Here is a 13,476-nt window from a genome sequence, read left to right as displayed (position 1 = left end):
CAATTTTGTCGGAATTTCAAACAGTTTTTGGTTTTCAACCTTTCAAACACAAAGTCCTTACTCAAGAATTGGTCATCCATTTGAGGTTGAAAAGCTTTTCGGCTTTACATTTCTTTGCCTTTTTTTCGTTGTTCACATTTTAACTAAAAAAATTTAAAATATTTTTTATTTTCATAATCAATGACATAGTGCGACATCAAAGATAAATAAAAAAACAAAAATAACGAAAATAATAGTTATGTATTGATCAACAAAATCAAATAACAAAATATTTTGAATAAAAAACTGAAAATATTTTAAACTTCAATAAAATCAATATTTTAATATAAACTTAATTTAAAATATTTAAATTTATAAATAAAAAAATTAAGTAAACCTTTTTAACTATTAAACTAAGACAAATTTTTCTTCCACTTCCGCACATTTTCTCTTGCACCACCATATTAATTTGAAAAGTTAGTTTTAAACTTTTTAAAAAATTTAAATAAACATAAATGAAATATAATTTAACTTCTTTAAATAATCTCAGTTACACTTTCATATCTTCCTTCTAGTTGCAACACTTTCATTCCTTTTTAACTACAATATTTGAGAAAATAGTTTCATCATTTTTTAGTTTTGTATTCAATTTTTGTACATCATTTTTTTTATAGATTTTGTAGCTTTCAAATGGTATAAAACTTACATCAGCCAACATAATTATCACAAACAACCATCATCACTTAAAAAAAATAAGAATACACTCCACTTTTCACCACTTATTGAAATTAAAAAGAAATAGAGATGTAGAAATAATGTATGGAAGTGAAGGAAGAATTTGTCTTAGACCAAAAGTTAAGATGCAACAAAAAAAAAATTAAGTAAAATCTTAAATGTACACGGCTAAAATAAAAACAACTTAAAAAAATAATATTTTCATTTATAAATTAAAAAATATAAAATATATTACATATTCTATTTTGCTATTATATGTATACGAGGGTTATCGGCTGATATCTATTGTAACACCTACCCGTCGCTCCAAAGATAATCTTGATAATACAATCTCGTGGATTAATATTATTTAATTGTTATATTAATTTAATTAGAAAATATTAGTTATAGAAATAAATATTATTTTAATTAATTGAATAAAGAATAATAATAAATTATTAACTGTATCTAATCATGGATATCTAAAAAATTTTGAAATTATATTTTTTTTAGCTTTGTCTAAAGGTGAAGATAGTATTTTTAAGATATCTTGTGATAAATATTAATTATCAATTATCTCTTTATAGAGAAATTTTCTTCTCCTTCTATACCTAAAGAAAACTTTTGAGGAAAAAAAATGCAAGCAAGGAAAACATAGAGAGAAAATGAAAGAATAAATATCTATCATAGTGTGAGATTAAAAATCATACTGAAATGCTAGAAAAATATTATATTCAATCCATCATTGTTGGGTGAGATTGCGTAAAGTTTGAATAACAAACTCTCTTTCATAAAGACATTTTTTGAATTAGGTCTAGTGGGTTTTTCTTTATCAAATTGAAAAGGTTTTTCCACCATACTCTTACTTTATCTTTATAAAATTGAAATATATTGTTTAATTTAGGTTGGTAATAGCAATGGCGGAAAACTGATGTGTGTCCATTTTAATTAATGATATAATTAGTATGCATTGTGTCGAGTTTAATTTAATTTTTTACCAAACTCAATTAAATTTAATTAAGTTAAGTTTGATGGGATTTTTCTTTTTTATTTACCTACTCGATTTAATTATAATTGAATTGAGTAATTTTTAAAATTATTTATTAAGAAAAATAGATCTCGAAGTAAATATTTCCGATATTTCTTAGAAGGTAATTAAAATGCTTATAATACATACATAAATAATATTTATATATAATTATTTAATAAATTTTAAATAAATAATATGTTTTATCATATATTTATTATTATGTAAATGAGTTGATCAAATCTATCGGGTTTAAAATGTATTATTCAACTCATGATGTATTAAATAAAACTTAACTTTATAAAAATGTAATTGAATAGCGTTGTTTTTCAATATATATATATATATATATATATATATATATATATATATATATATATATAAACTGCTTAAGTATTTAGTTTTAGTATACAGATTTTACAATTAAAAGTGATTTTAATTCAATATACAATTAACCCTATGTTAAGATCGTATAAGTCTTTTATCTTTTTTTATTACTATATATAAACATAAAAATATGCTTATATTTTTGAAAGAATTTAAAACACGTGATTAAAAATTTCAGAAAAAAACAATACAGTTTTTCTTATAAATATATTTAATATTTTCCAAATTTTACTGCAACAAAAATATATTTTACCCTTAATTCATTATTCTCGTAAATTCATATAACTTTTTTTACAGAACTAAAATTCATATAGCTAGATTCTAATATTTCAACTGTAGGTCATTTTCTACTTTGACCTTTTTTTGGGTTGGTACATAAATCTGAAAGCTTTAATTAACCTTTAGTCAGCAAAAAGTGGTAACACGGCATTGAAATTGAAACCAGAAGTTCAAGAAGAACTTTCCAAATTAGACTTTTTCTTTATCTAGAAACCAAAAAGAGTAATTTTATTTATATCTAAAAAATTAACTTTAATATATGCTATACAAAAATATTAGTTACAAATTCTCCAATGATAAATTTTCTATTAATTTTGGAGATTCACATCAACATCGACGAAGATATTTCATTAAAATCTAAAAAAAATAAATTATTAGATTAAGTTAAACTTAAAATCTGTTTATTATGATTAATTAATAACTATTTTGTTTTTACGTTAATCAATAAAAAGAATATTTCATATGAAAGAAGGACGCATTATTGTTTGGCAATCATAACTAACCATGAATGAGATGAGTTGAAGGACACATTCTTGGTGTTTGTGATGAACTCCCCTACAAGTATTCATAAGAAAACAATTATAAACTAAATTTGGCTAAACATAATTAAAAATCAATTTAAAAAATAATAATATAATGTTGATTGGTTGTAATTTTTCTCCTATTATAATATTTATACAAAAAAAATTCAATCAAACTCATTCTATTTTCATATTTTTTTTTAGTTTTCTTCTATGTGTTTGAAGGTTTGTGAATCATTGAAAAATCAAAGGAAAAAAGAAAACCCCATTGGTAGGGTGTATTTTAGCCACTCCATACCTCCCCGGAATATTTTTGTCACTAGATACACCTCCCTTGGTTGTGTTTATCAAGGAGATATTCCTTGCAAAATTAAAAATTATTTATGTTTTTAATTTTCAACAAAATAATTTTATTTTATTTCATTCTCAAGAACGTTTGCTTTTATAATATATGACATATATTTAATTGTATTTTTCAGATATTATGATTATATAGATCATTAAATAGAAACTAACTTTAGAGATAAATAATAATTGATTAAATTAGATACTAATTTATAAACAAAAATTAATTTTATTTATATTAATTTCTAAATATATAAACTAATTTCTAAATTGATATCTATTAGCTAACAACAATATTAGAATATGAAATAGTTGGTAACTAAAATTTGGGTAGGTAGATAAATACTAATTTAGAAATTGTAACAACGCTTTTTTTTAGAAACAGAAATCCACCCCACGCACCATTCTTCTTCTTTCTTCTTTCTTCCTCCATCTCTCCCTTCTACCTTCTCTCTTAATTTCTCATTCCATACCTCATCTATTTTAGAATCTGATCATACCACGTTGTAGCTAGCGAGTTAAGGAACATTTCTACCCGATCAAATTTTTAAACAGAGTAAGTTCATTTTTACTTTAAATATCATTTGTTCTCTGTTTTTCCTTAGGATTTAGTCATCAATCTTTGTGGAGTCAGTTGAGAAGTTTAATCCTTTCAACTTATTCTATTATATACTGAATTTTTGTTCTGTTTGGATAACTTGCATTAGGCCCGTAAATCTTGAAGCTTATCCAGACTGTGGGAAATAAAATTCTAGAAGTTGCTTGGAAAGCAATCAATTAAGGTAAGGGAAGCTAAATTTAATTTTTAATAGCACCCTAGGATAGAAAATCTGAATGCGGAAGGGACGTGGTCCCAATATTCAATTTTTCTTGCAGGGATGTTGTGTGTTTATATATTGGGTTGTTTGTTTGTATATTATTTAAATTTGTAAAAATATTATATTTTGATGATTTAGTATTAAAGTGTTATTTTTTTATGTCAAATAGACTTTTGAATATTGTGGATCACTTTTTGAATGATATTGTATGACGGAATGGTATGGAATTGAATGCATACATCTGGGATAATGTATGAACTGATGTTTGTTGTGTATTAAGTATTGATGCCTATGTGGTAACAGAGATCTCTGAGCTTCACTGATGATCTAAGTCACATAGACTAAGATATCAGGTGGTGAGAAGCTGATGGGGGAGTTCATGCACACCGTGACATATGAGATGCACGGCTTGGGTTGTATTGAACTTACCCTGATCCTTTCTGTTGGATTCGCTGGTAATCTTTGGATCAGGTGTTAGTCTCTGGTAGGACTTACTTAATACGGGTCTTCCAGAAGACGTTGTTTGTTGAATATTCTGGATGTGTAGATCCATGTGAGATCTATGTGATTGTTTATTGTTGAGATTTGAAGAAAATTGAATAATTTGAGAAATTGATCATGTAATTTGGTTTTCTCTTTTGATTTAATTGTGTATATTATAAAATTCTATTTTCACTAGCTTACCCTTGTTTTTCTTGTTGTGTTTAAACTGCGATGACTGTACTATGTACACGAGCAGATGACCATACAGGTGCAGGAGAGCTTTAGAGGTTTCAGAGTTTTATTTTGAGTTATGGATATGTAAATATTTGTATTTCTATAAATCCTAATCATGTATTAGGAATGTTTTGAAAAACTACAAGTTTGTATAGAAATTGGTAGAACTTTTATTGTAATAGTTATATGTAAATTATGGGGTGTTACATTTAATGGTATCAGAGCGGTTCATCCTTAGGATAACCTGAGGGTAGTGGGTTTATTTTGTTTCTCTTGCGTGTAGATTTTTGTTTATGTCTAGCCTCAAGACTTAGTTAAAAGTTTCTAATAAGATGTTTGACAAAGTTGTTTTTCTTGAAATCTTGTTTGTGTTCGAGTCAAGTTAATTGTTATGAATAAAGATGAAAGTATTAATAATGAAAAGAATCTTTATAGAGTGGTGATGGTGCACACTCATGACTAGATCAAGATTATTTTCTATCTTAATTCTAAGTAGCTAGAGTACATTTTAGAGATATGTTTTGATTGGTTTTTACTTGTTTCGTATGATTATTTCTTTGAAGTTAATTTGTCTTAAAGATGTAGTTGGAAATTTTTAGTAATTTCTAATCCAATTCTTTATGTGCTTAGAAGATGGCACGTAGACCACCTACTCCTCCTCCACCAGTAGATATGCCCAACTTAGCTCGGGCAATAGAGATGATGGCAATAGCCTTGCAACAACAGAGTGCTACTATGGCACAACAACATCAAACCGCCCTTCATCAATTAGAAACAGCTAGATTAACATCAGAAGCATCTCAACTTCATCAACAACCCCATACTTTTAGTCTGGAGGATTTTCTGAGACACAATCCACCCAGATTTAATGACAAGGTAAATCCAGATGGAGCAGACCAGTGGGTGAGAGACATAAAAAGAATCTTTGAAGCTACTCAATGCCCTGAAGAGAGAAAGTTATCATATGCCATTTATGTACTAACTGAAGAAGCTGAATTCTGGTGGATAGGCATGAAGCAAATGATGGAAGACAAAGGAGAAGATGCCACTTGGGAGAACTTCAAAGTAAGATTCCTGGAGGAGTATTTTCCTGATAGTGTCAGGTATGCAAAAGAAATTGAATTCATGCAGTTGGAACAAGGAAATCTTTCAGTCACTGAATATGCTACTAGGTTCAAACACCTAGCTAGATTCTACACCTAGCTAGATTCTACACCCAGACCATGATTGAGGCTTGGAGATGTAGAAAATTTGAGTTTGGATTGAAGCAAGAACTTAAATAAGTGGTGATTCCTATGTCCATTAGAGATTTCCCTGCTCTAGTGGAGAAAGCAAAAGTAGTGGAGAGTTTGAAAATTAGTAGCAGACTTGCTAAGCCTCAAGTGGGAGGACCTTCTAAAAGCATGCCTAAATATGAAGATAGAAAGAAACCTTATTTCAGACCTCAATCTTATAACAACGGAAGATCCAGTTCTCAATCACCACCTAGTTTCAGATGTTTTAGATGCAGTGGGCCACATGTTGTTAGATTTTGCCCTCATCTAGTGTCAAATGTGACATGTGATAGATGTCACAGGTATGGTCATGCAACAAAAGACTGTCGTGTCCAAGTGGGAGCTCCAAATTCTGGCGAAGGGCAGCAAGTACAACAAAATAGTAATCAAAAACCCAAAGCTGTTGCCAGAGTTTTTGCTATTAGTGGAGCTGAAGCTTCACAGTCTAATAGCCTTGTTAGAGGTATTTGTTCTATCTTTGGAACACAGTTATCTATATTGTTTGACTTTGGGGCAACCCATTCTTTTATATCTTTTGATTGTGCTAAGAAACTTAAGTTGCCAGTCCAAGAATTAGAATTTGAGTTGGTGGTATCTACACCAACAGAAAGTATTATAGTAACTTCTTCCATGTGTGCTGAGTGTCCAGTAATTATAGATGGGCATAGATACAAGATCAACATGATTTTTATACCTCTAAAAGATTTGGAGGTTATCTTGGGAATGGATTGGTTGTCTGCTAATCATATCCTTATAGATTGTGGTCGGAAGAAGTTAATTTTCCCTAAATTAGAAGGAATGCAGCTTATCTCAGCTCATCAGTTTGAGAGAGAGATACGAGAAGGTGCAGAATGTTTTATGCTCTTGGCTTGTTCTATAGTTACTGATAAAGTACAAAAAGATATGTTTGTAGTTCAGGAGTTTATGGATGTATTTCCTGATGAGATTCCTGGACTTCCACCTAAAAGAGAGATAGAGTTTGCAATAGACTTGATTCCCGGAGCAGGCCCCGTGTCAATTTCTCCATACCGAATGGCACCAACAGAGTTAGCTGAATTGAAGAAACAACTAGAAGACTTATTAGAGAAACAATTCATTCGACCTAGTGTTTCTCCATGGGGAGCTCCAGTGCTATTAGTGAAGAAGAAGGATGGTTCGTCACGTCTATGCATAGATTACAGACAATTAAACAAGTTAACAATAAAGAATAAATATCCTCTTCCTAGAATTGATGACTTGATGGATCAATTGCATGGGGCAGTTGTCTTTTCTAAGATAGATCTACGCTCAGGTTATCACCAAATTTCAGTGAAAGCGGAAGATGTTCAGAAGACTGCTTTTAGATCAAGGTATCGTCACTATGAATTTCTGGTTATGCCATTTGGGGTGACTAATGCTCCAGCTATTTTCATGGATTATATGAATCGGATATTCAGACCTTTTCTTGATAAGTTTGTGGTAGTGTTCATAGATGACATCTTGATCTATTCTCGTACAAGGGAAGAACATGCAGAACATCTTAGAACCGTCCTGAACATTTTGAGAGAAAAACAATTATATGCTAAACTTTCAAAATGTGACTTCTGGATGTCAGAAATACAATTTTTAGGACATGTCATCTCTGCACAGGGAATATCAGTAGATCCTTCTAAAGTGGAGGTTGTACTTCAGTGGAAGCGTCCTAAAACAGTTACAGAAATTAGAAGCTTTGTCGGGTTAACAGGATATTACAAGAGATTTATATAAGCCTTTTCTAAAATAGTGGCTCCTTTGACCCAATTGACTAGAAAGGATCATCCTTTTGCATGGACTGAACAATGTGAGAGAAGCTTTGAAGAGTTGAAAAGAAGGTTGACTAATGCTCCTGTATTGACAACCCCTGATACCAATCAGTCTTTTGAAGTTTTTTGTGATGCTTCCTATCAGGGATTGGGTTGTGTTTTGATGCAGAATAAGAAAGTTGTTGCCTACGCTTCTCGTCGGTTAAAGGTGCATGAAAGAAATTATCCAACTCATGATCTAGAATTGGCAGCAGTTGTCTTTGCTTTAAAAATATGGAGACATTTTCTTTACGGAGTTAGTTTTAATGTGTTCAGTGATCATAAAAGCTTGAAGTATTTGTTTGATCAGAAGGAGTTAAATATGAGGCAGAGGAGGTGGATTGAATTTTTAAAAGACTATGATTTCCAGCTAATATATCATCATGGGAAGGCAAATGTTGTTGCAGATGCGTTGAGTCGTAAAAAGATACAAATGTCGTCGCTTATGATTAGAGAGCTAGCATTGATTGAAGATTTCAGGAGTATGAATTTGGAAGTTTCCATGTCTTCAAATTGCATAAAGTTGTAATACACTTGTTATAACTAATGAATTTCTGGAGAAGGTGAAGGAGAAGCAGTTGGAAGATTCAAATTTGAAGAACTTCATGGGCATATTAAATACTGACAAAGCTAAAGACTTCTCTTTAGGAGTGGATGGTATTTTGAGATTCAAAAATAGAATATGTATACCAGAAGATAATGAACTAAAGCAAACAATGTTATCTGAAGGTCATAAAAGCAAACTCAGTTTACATCCAGGAATGACCAAGATGTATCAAGATCTCAAGAAGTCTTATTGGTGGCATGGCATAAAGAATGATGTAGCTAAGTTTGTAGCTGCTTGCCTGACTTGTCAGAAATCAAAGATTGAACATCAACGGCCTCGAGGCATGTTAACTCAGTTAGACATTCCAGTCTGGAAGTGGGACAGTATCTCAATGGATTTTGTTATCCACTTACCACGTACTTTGCGGAAGCATGACTCTGTTTGGGTCATAGTGGACAGGCTAACAAAGACGGCACACTTCCTACCTATAGACTTGAGAATCTATATGCGGAAGTTGGCCCAGATTTACATAGATGAAATAGTTAGGTTGCATGGTGTACCCTCCAGCATAGTTTCAGATAGAGATCCCAGATTCACCTCCAGATTCTGGCAAACACTTCAAGAAGCTTTGGGGACTAAACTCAGACTTAGTTCAGCATATCATCCTCAGACTGATGGACAATCAGAAAGAACTATCCAGTCCTTAGAGGATTTGCTTAGGACTTGTGTGTTAGATCATTTGGGCAGTTGGGATGAAATTCTACCATTGGTAGAGTTCACTTACAATGACAGTTACCAAGCTAGCATAAGAATGGCTCCTTTTGAGGCATTGTATGGAAGAAAGTGCAGGACACCTCTGTGCCGGTTTCAGGATGGTGAGAGTGTGTTAATTGGACCAGAATTAATACAACAAACCAATGAGAAAGTCAAAATGATTCAAGAAAGATTGAAAACATCTCTCAGCAGGCAAAAATCTTATGCAAATCAAAGAAGAAGACCTTTAGAATTCTCTACGGGTGAACATGTCTTTTTAAGAGTTACACCATTCACTGATGTAGGAAGAGCACTAAAATCCAAGAAATTGACTCCTAAATTCATAGGACCTTATCAAATTCTCAGGAGAATAGGCCCTGTGGCTTATGAAATTGCTTTACCTCCTCTTTTAGCTAACATTCACAATATTTTCCATGTATCCCAGCTAAGAAAGTATGTACCTGATCCTAACCACATTCTAGAGTCTGATTCCATCCAGGTGAAAGAAACTCTGTCATTTAAAGTGAAGCCAATCAGAATTTTAGATTCACAAGTGAAACAACTTCGTGGAAGAAGTATTCCCATGGTAAAAGTATTGTGCGATCTCATCTCTGGAGATTCCACTTGGGAAATTGAAGAGGAGATACGAGCATCATACCACAATCTCTTTCTTGGTAAGTTGATTTTCGAGGACGAAAATTTTTGTAGTTGGAGATAATGTAACAACGCTTTTTTTTAGAAACAGAAACCCACCCCCTGCACGCACCATTCTTCTTCTTCTTTCTTCTTTCTCCCTCCATCTCTCCCTTCTACCTTCTCTCTTAATTTCTCACTCCATACCTCATCTATTTTAGAATCTGATCATACTACGTTGTAGCTGGCGAGTTCAGGAACATTTCTACCCGATCAAATTTTTAAACAGAGTAAGTTCATTTTTACTCTAAATGTTTTTCCTTAGGATTTTGTCATCAATCTTTGTGGGGTCAGTTGAGAAGTTTAATCCTCTCAACTTATTCTATTATATACTGAATTTTTGTTCTGTTTGGATAACTTGCATTAGGCCCGTAAATCTTGAAGCTTATCCAGACTGTGGGAAATAAAATTCTAGAAGTTGCTTGGAAAGCAAGCAATTAAGGTAAGGGAAGCTAAATTTAATTTTTAATAACACCCTAGGATAGAAAATCTGAATGCGGAAGGGACGTGGTCCCAATATTCAATTTTTCTTGCATGGATGTTGTGTGTTTATATATTGGGTTGTTTGTTTGTATATTATTTAAATTTGTAAAAATATTATATTTTGATGATTTAGTATTAAAGTGTTATTTTTTTATGTCAAATAGACTTTTGAATATTGTGGATCACTTTTTGAATGATATTGTATGACGGAATGGTATGGAATTGAATGCATACATTTGGGATAATGTATGAACTGATGTTTGTTGTGTATTAAGTATTGATGTCTATGTGGTAACAGAGATCTCCGAGTTTCACTGATGATCTAAGTCACATAGACTAAGATATCAGGTGGTGAGAAGCTGATGGGGGAGTTCATGCACACCATGACATATGAGAGGCACGGCTTGTGTTGTATTGAACTTACCCTGATCCTTTCTGTTGGATTCGCTGGTAATCTTTGAATCAGGTGTTAGTCTCTGGTAGGACTTACTTAATACGGGTCTTCCAGAAGACGTTGTTTGTTGAATATTCTGGATGTGTAGATCCATGTGAGATCTATGTGATTGTTTATTGTTGAGATTTGAAGAAAATTGAATAATTTGAGAAATTGATCATGTAATTTGGTTTTCTCTTTTGATTTAATTGTGTATATTATGAAATTCTATTTTCACTAGTTTACCCTTGCTTTTCTTGTTGTGTTTAAACTGCGATGACTGTACTATGTAGACGAGCAGATGACCATACAGGTGCAGGAGAGCTTTAGAGGTTTCAGAGTTTTATTTTGAGTTGTGGATATGTAAATATTTGTATTTCTATAAATCCTAATTATGTATTAGGAATGTTTTGAAAAACTACAAGTTTGTATAGAAACTGGTAGAACTTTTATTATAATAGTTATATGTAAATTATGGGGTGTTACAAAAATTAATTTAGAAATTTTATTAATAATAAAAATTATTTTTGATATCAATAATTTTGTAGTCTATAAAATAGTATGATTTAGTGACTAATTAATTTTTATCTTTAAAATTAATTTGTATTTAATAACTTGTTTTAGTGATCATTTTATTTTATCACACATCTATATCTATATATAAAGAAAATTCCTCCTTAAAACCGTTTCTTATTGAATATAAATGTTTTACCATTTTATACTTACACTGATGTTTTATTTTATTTGGTTTATTTCGTCATTTTGTAAAACAATTGACAAAGTACTTTGAAATTAAAATATGAAGATTATTTTTTTTCTCTTTCTTTCGTGTAATATTTTTTTTCTAACATCTTTCATAAATATTTTAACTTCTCACTTCTTCTCACTTTTAGTTAACATTCACAATTTCCCTTTAGGTATTCTTCCCCTTTTAACTCTTTATTTTAAGTCCTTTAACTGCTCTCTTCTTACTTTTTATAAGAAATTGTTTTTTGATAATAAGAAGAAAACGAAAAAAGGAGAAGTGTTATTCTTTTATGTTGTTTTTTTTTTATAGTATTTTTCTTCTCAACGGATAAAAACTTGTAAACATTTTAACTTCATGTAAAGTGACGTGACTTGAATCATTTACTTTTTTTTTCTTCTTTTATGTTTCTTTTTAAATTATTTTTTATTTACTATTTTATAATATGAAAAAAATGTGTATATTTAACAAATTTTTTAAAACAAATAGAATTTGAAAGAAAAAAAAAATTAATAGATATAAGTTTATTATTTGTTTTTTTTTTGGTTAGTTTGAGATTTTATAGAAAAAGAGTGTTGATTATTAAGGTAGTGTTTTTATTACGTTCAAATAAATAATTAATATTAATTTAAAATATAAATGATTGAAACATTTATTTTCTGTCATGAATAAAAATGATATTTTAATGTAATATATTTAATGTGTTAAAATAAATAAATAATAATATTTTTGACAAATTAATATATTTTAATGTTATTAGTACATAAAAATCTTTCATTGTTACTAAAGATCCACTTTTTTGTGTCAGTCATTTGAAAGTAAAATTTAAAATAAAAGGTAACCAAATATATTTTTAATTTAATTAGAAAAAATAATAATATTTTATTTTTTCTTTTAATAAATACTGTGTAACTTTTTTTATTTCGAAAAATTCACTCAAAATAATTTAGTCTGCATAATTATTATAGAAAATTTAATTTTGTAAGTATTGGTGTAGAAAATACTATTCTCCATGAAATTTTATAATCTATAAGTTTTATTGAATCATGATTTGTATTTTTTATAAATTTATTTTACTAAAACAAAGTTTGAAAGAAGTAGAAGTTCCTAAGTCAACTAACGAAAATATACAATAGATTCATATGCACTTTCCTAAAATGAAGATAAAATAAAACTTATTTTCTTAATTTTTAGTATATCTTTAAAATATATTAAATTTAACATTTTAAAATATATTATAAATTTTTTAATACATCAAAATTAGTGTAATTTGAATAAAAAAAATCAGGAGAAAATCTAGATTGACAAAACATATTAAGCTATCAATAACCAAAAGTGATAAAAAAAACATATTAAGCTACCAATAACCAAAAGTTATAAAAACATTAATATGAAACAAAATATCGTGTTTTGGCAAAAGTTTGTAATATGAATACACGTAATAATGGTAAAAAAAAAAATATACAGATACACATACCTTAATTTTTAAAATATCAACCTATGCATTTATATTTTTTAATATTTTCAACATTCTGAATATCATTCTATATTTGGTCTTTCACTTAAAAGAAAAATGTATTAAAACAAAATAGTGACATAATAAATTACTATTTTCTTTTTTAAATATATGTATATAGAAATATATATTGTATAACTACTATGTTTCGATAATAATATTAGTATGTGCACTCAATTTTATTTTTGTTTTCTCATGTGTATTTACTAGCCCTGTATCCACACACAACACTGGGTATTTTATAAAAAAAAAATTACAATAATTTCTGTAAGTATATGTGAATATGAATGAATAATATGTAAATAATGATCTTTAATTTTTTTTTTCTGGATGCATTCTTTCAAGAAAACAAATAAATAAATTATAAATAAAAATTATTATATAAAAAATAAACATTAATGTATACGAATAAATAAACTAAACAT

The sequence above is a fragment of the Phaseolus vulgaris genome, chromosome 9 (assembly GCF_000499845.2).
Source record: "Phaseolus vulgaris cultivar G19833 chromosome 9, P. vulgaris v2.0, whole genome shotgun sequence".
In the NCBI taxonomy this organism is placed as follows: domain Eukaryota; kingdom Viridiplantae; phylum Streptophyta; class Magnoliopsida; order Fabales; family Fabaceae; genus Phaseolus; species Phaseolus vulgaris.
This window is presented reverse-complemented; position numbering follows the sequence as displayed.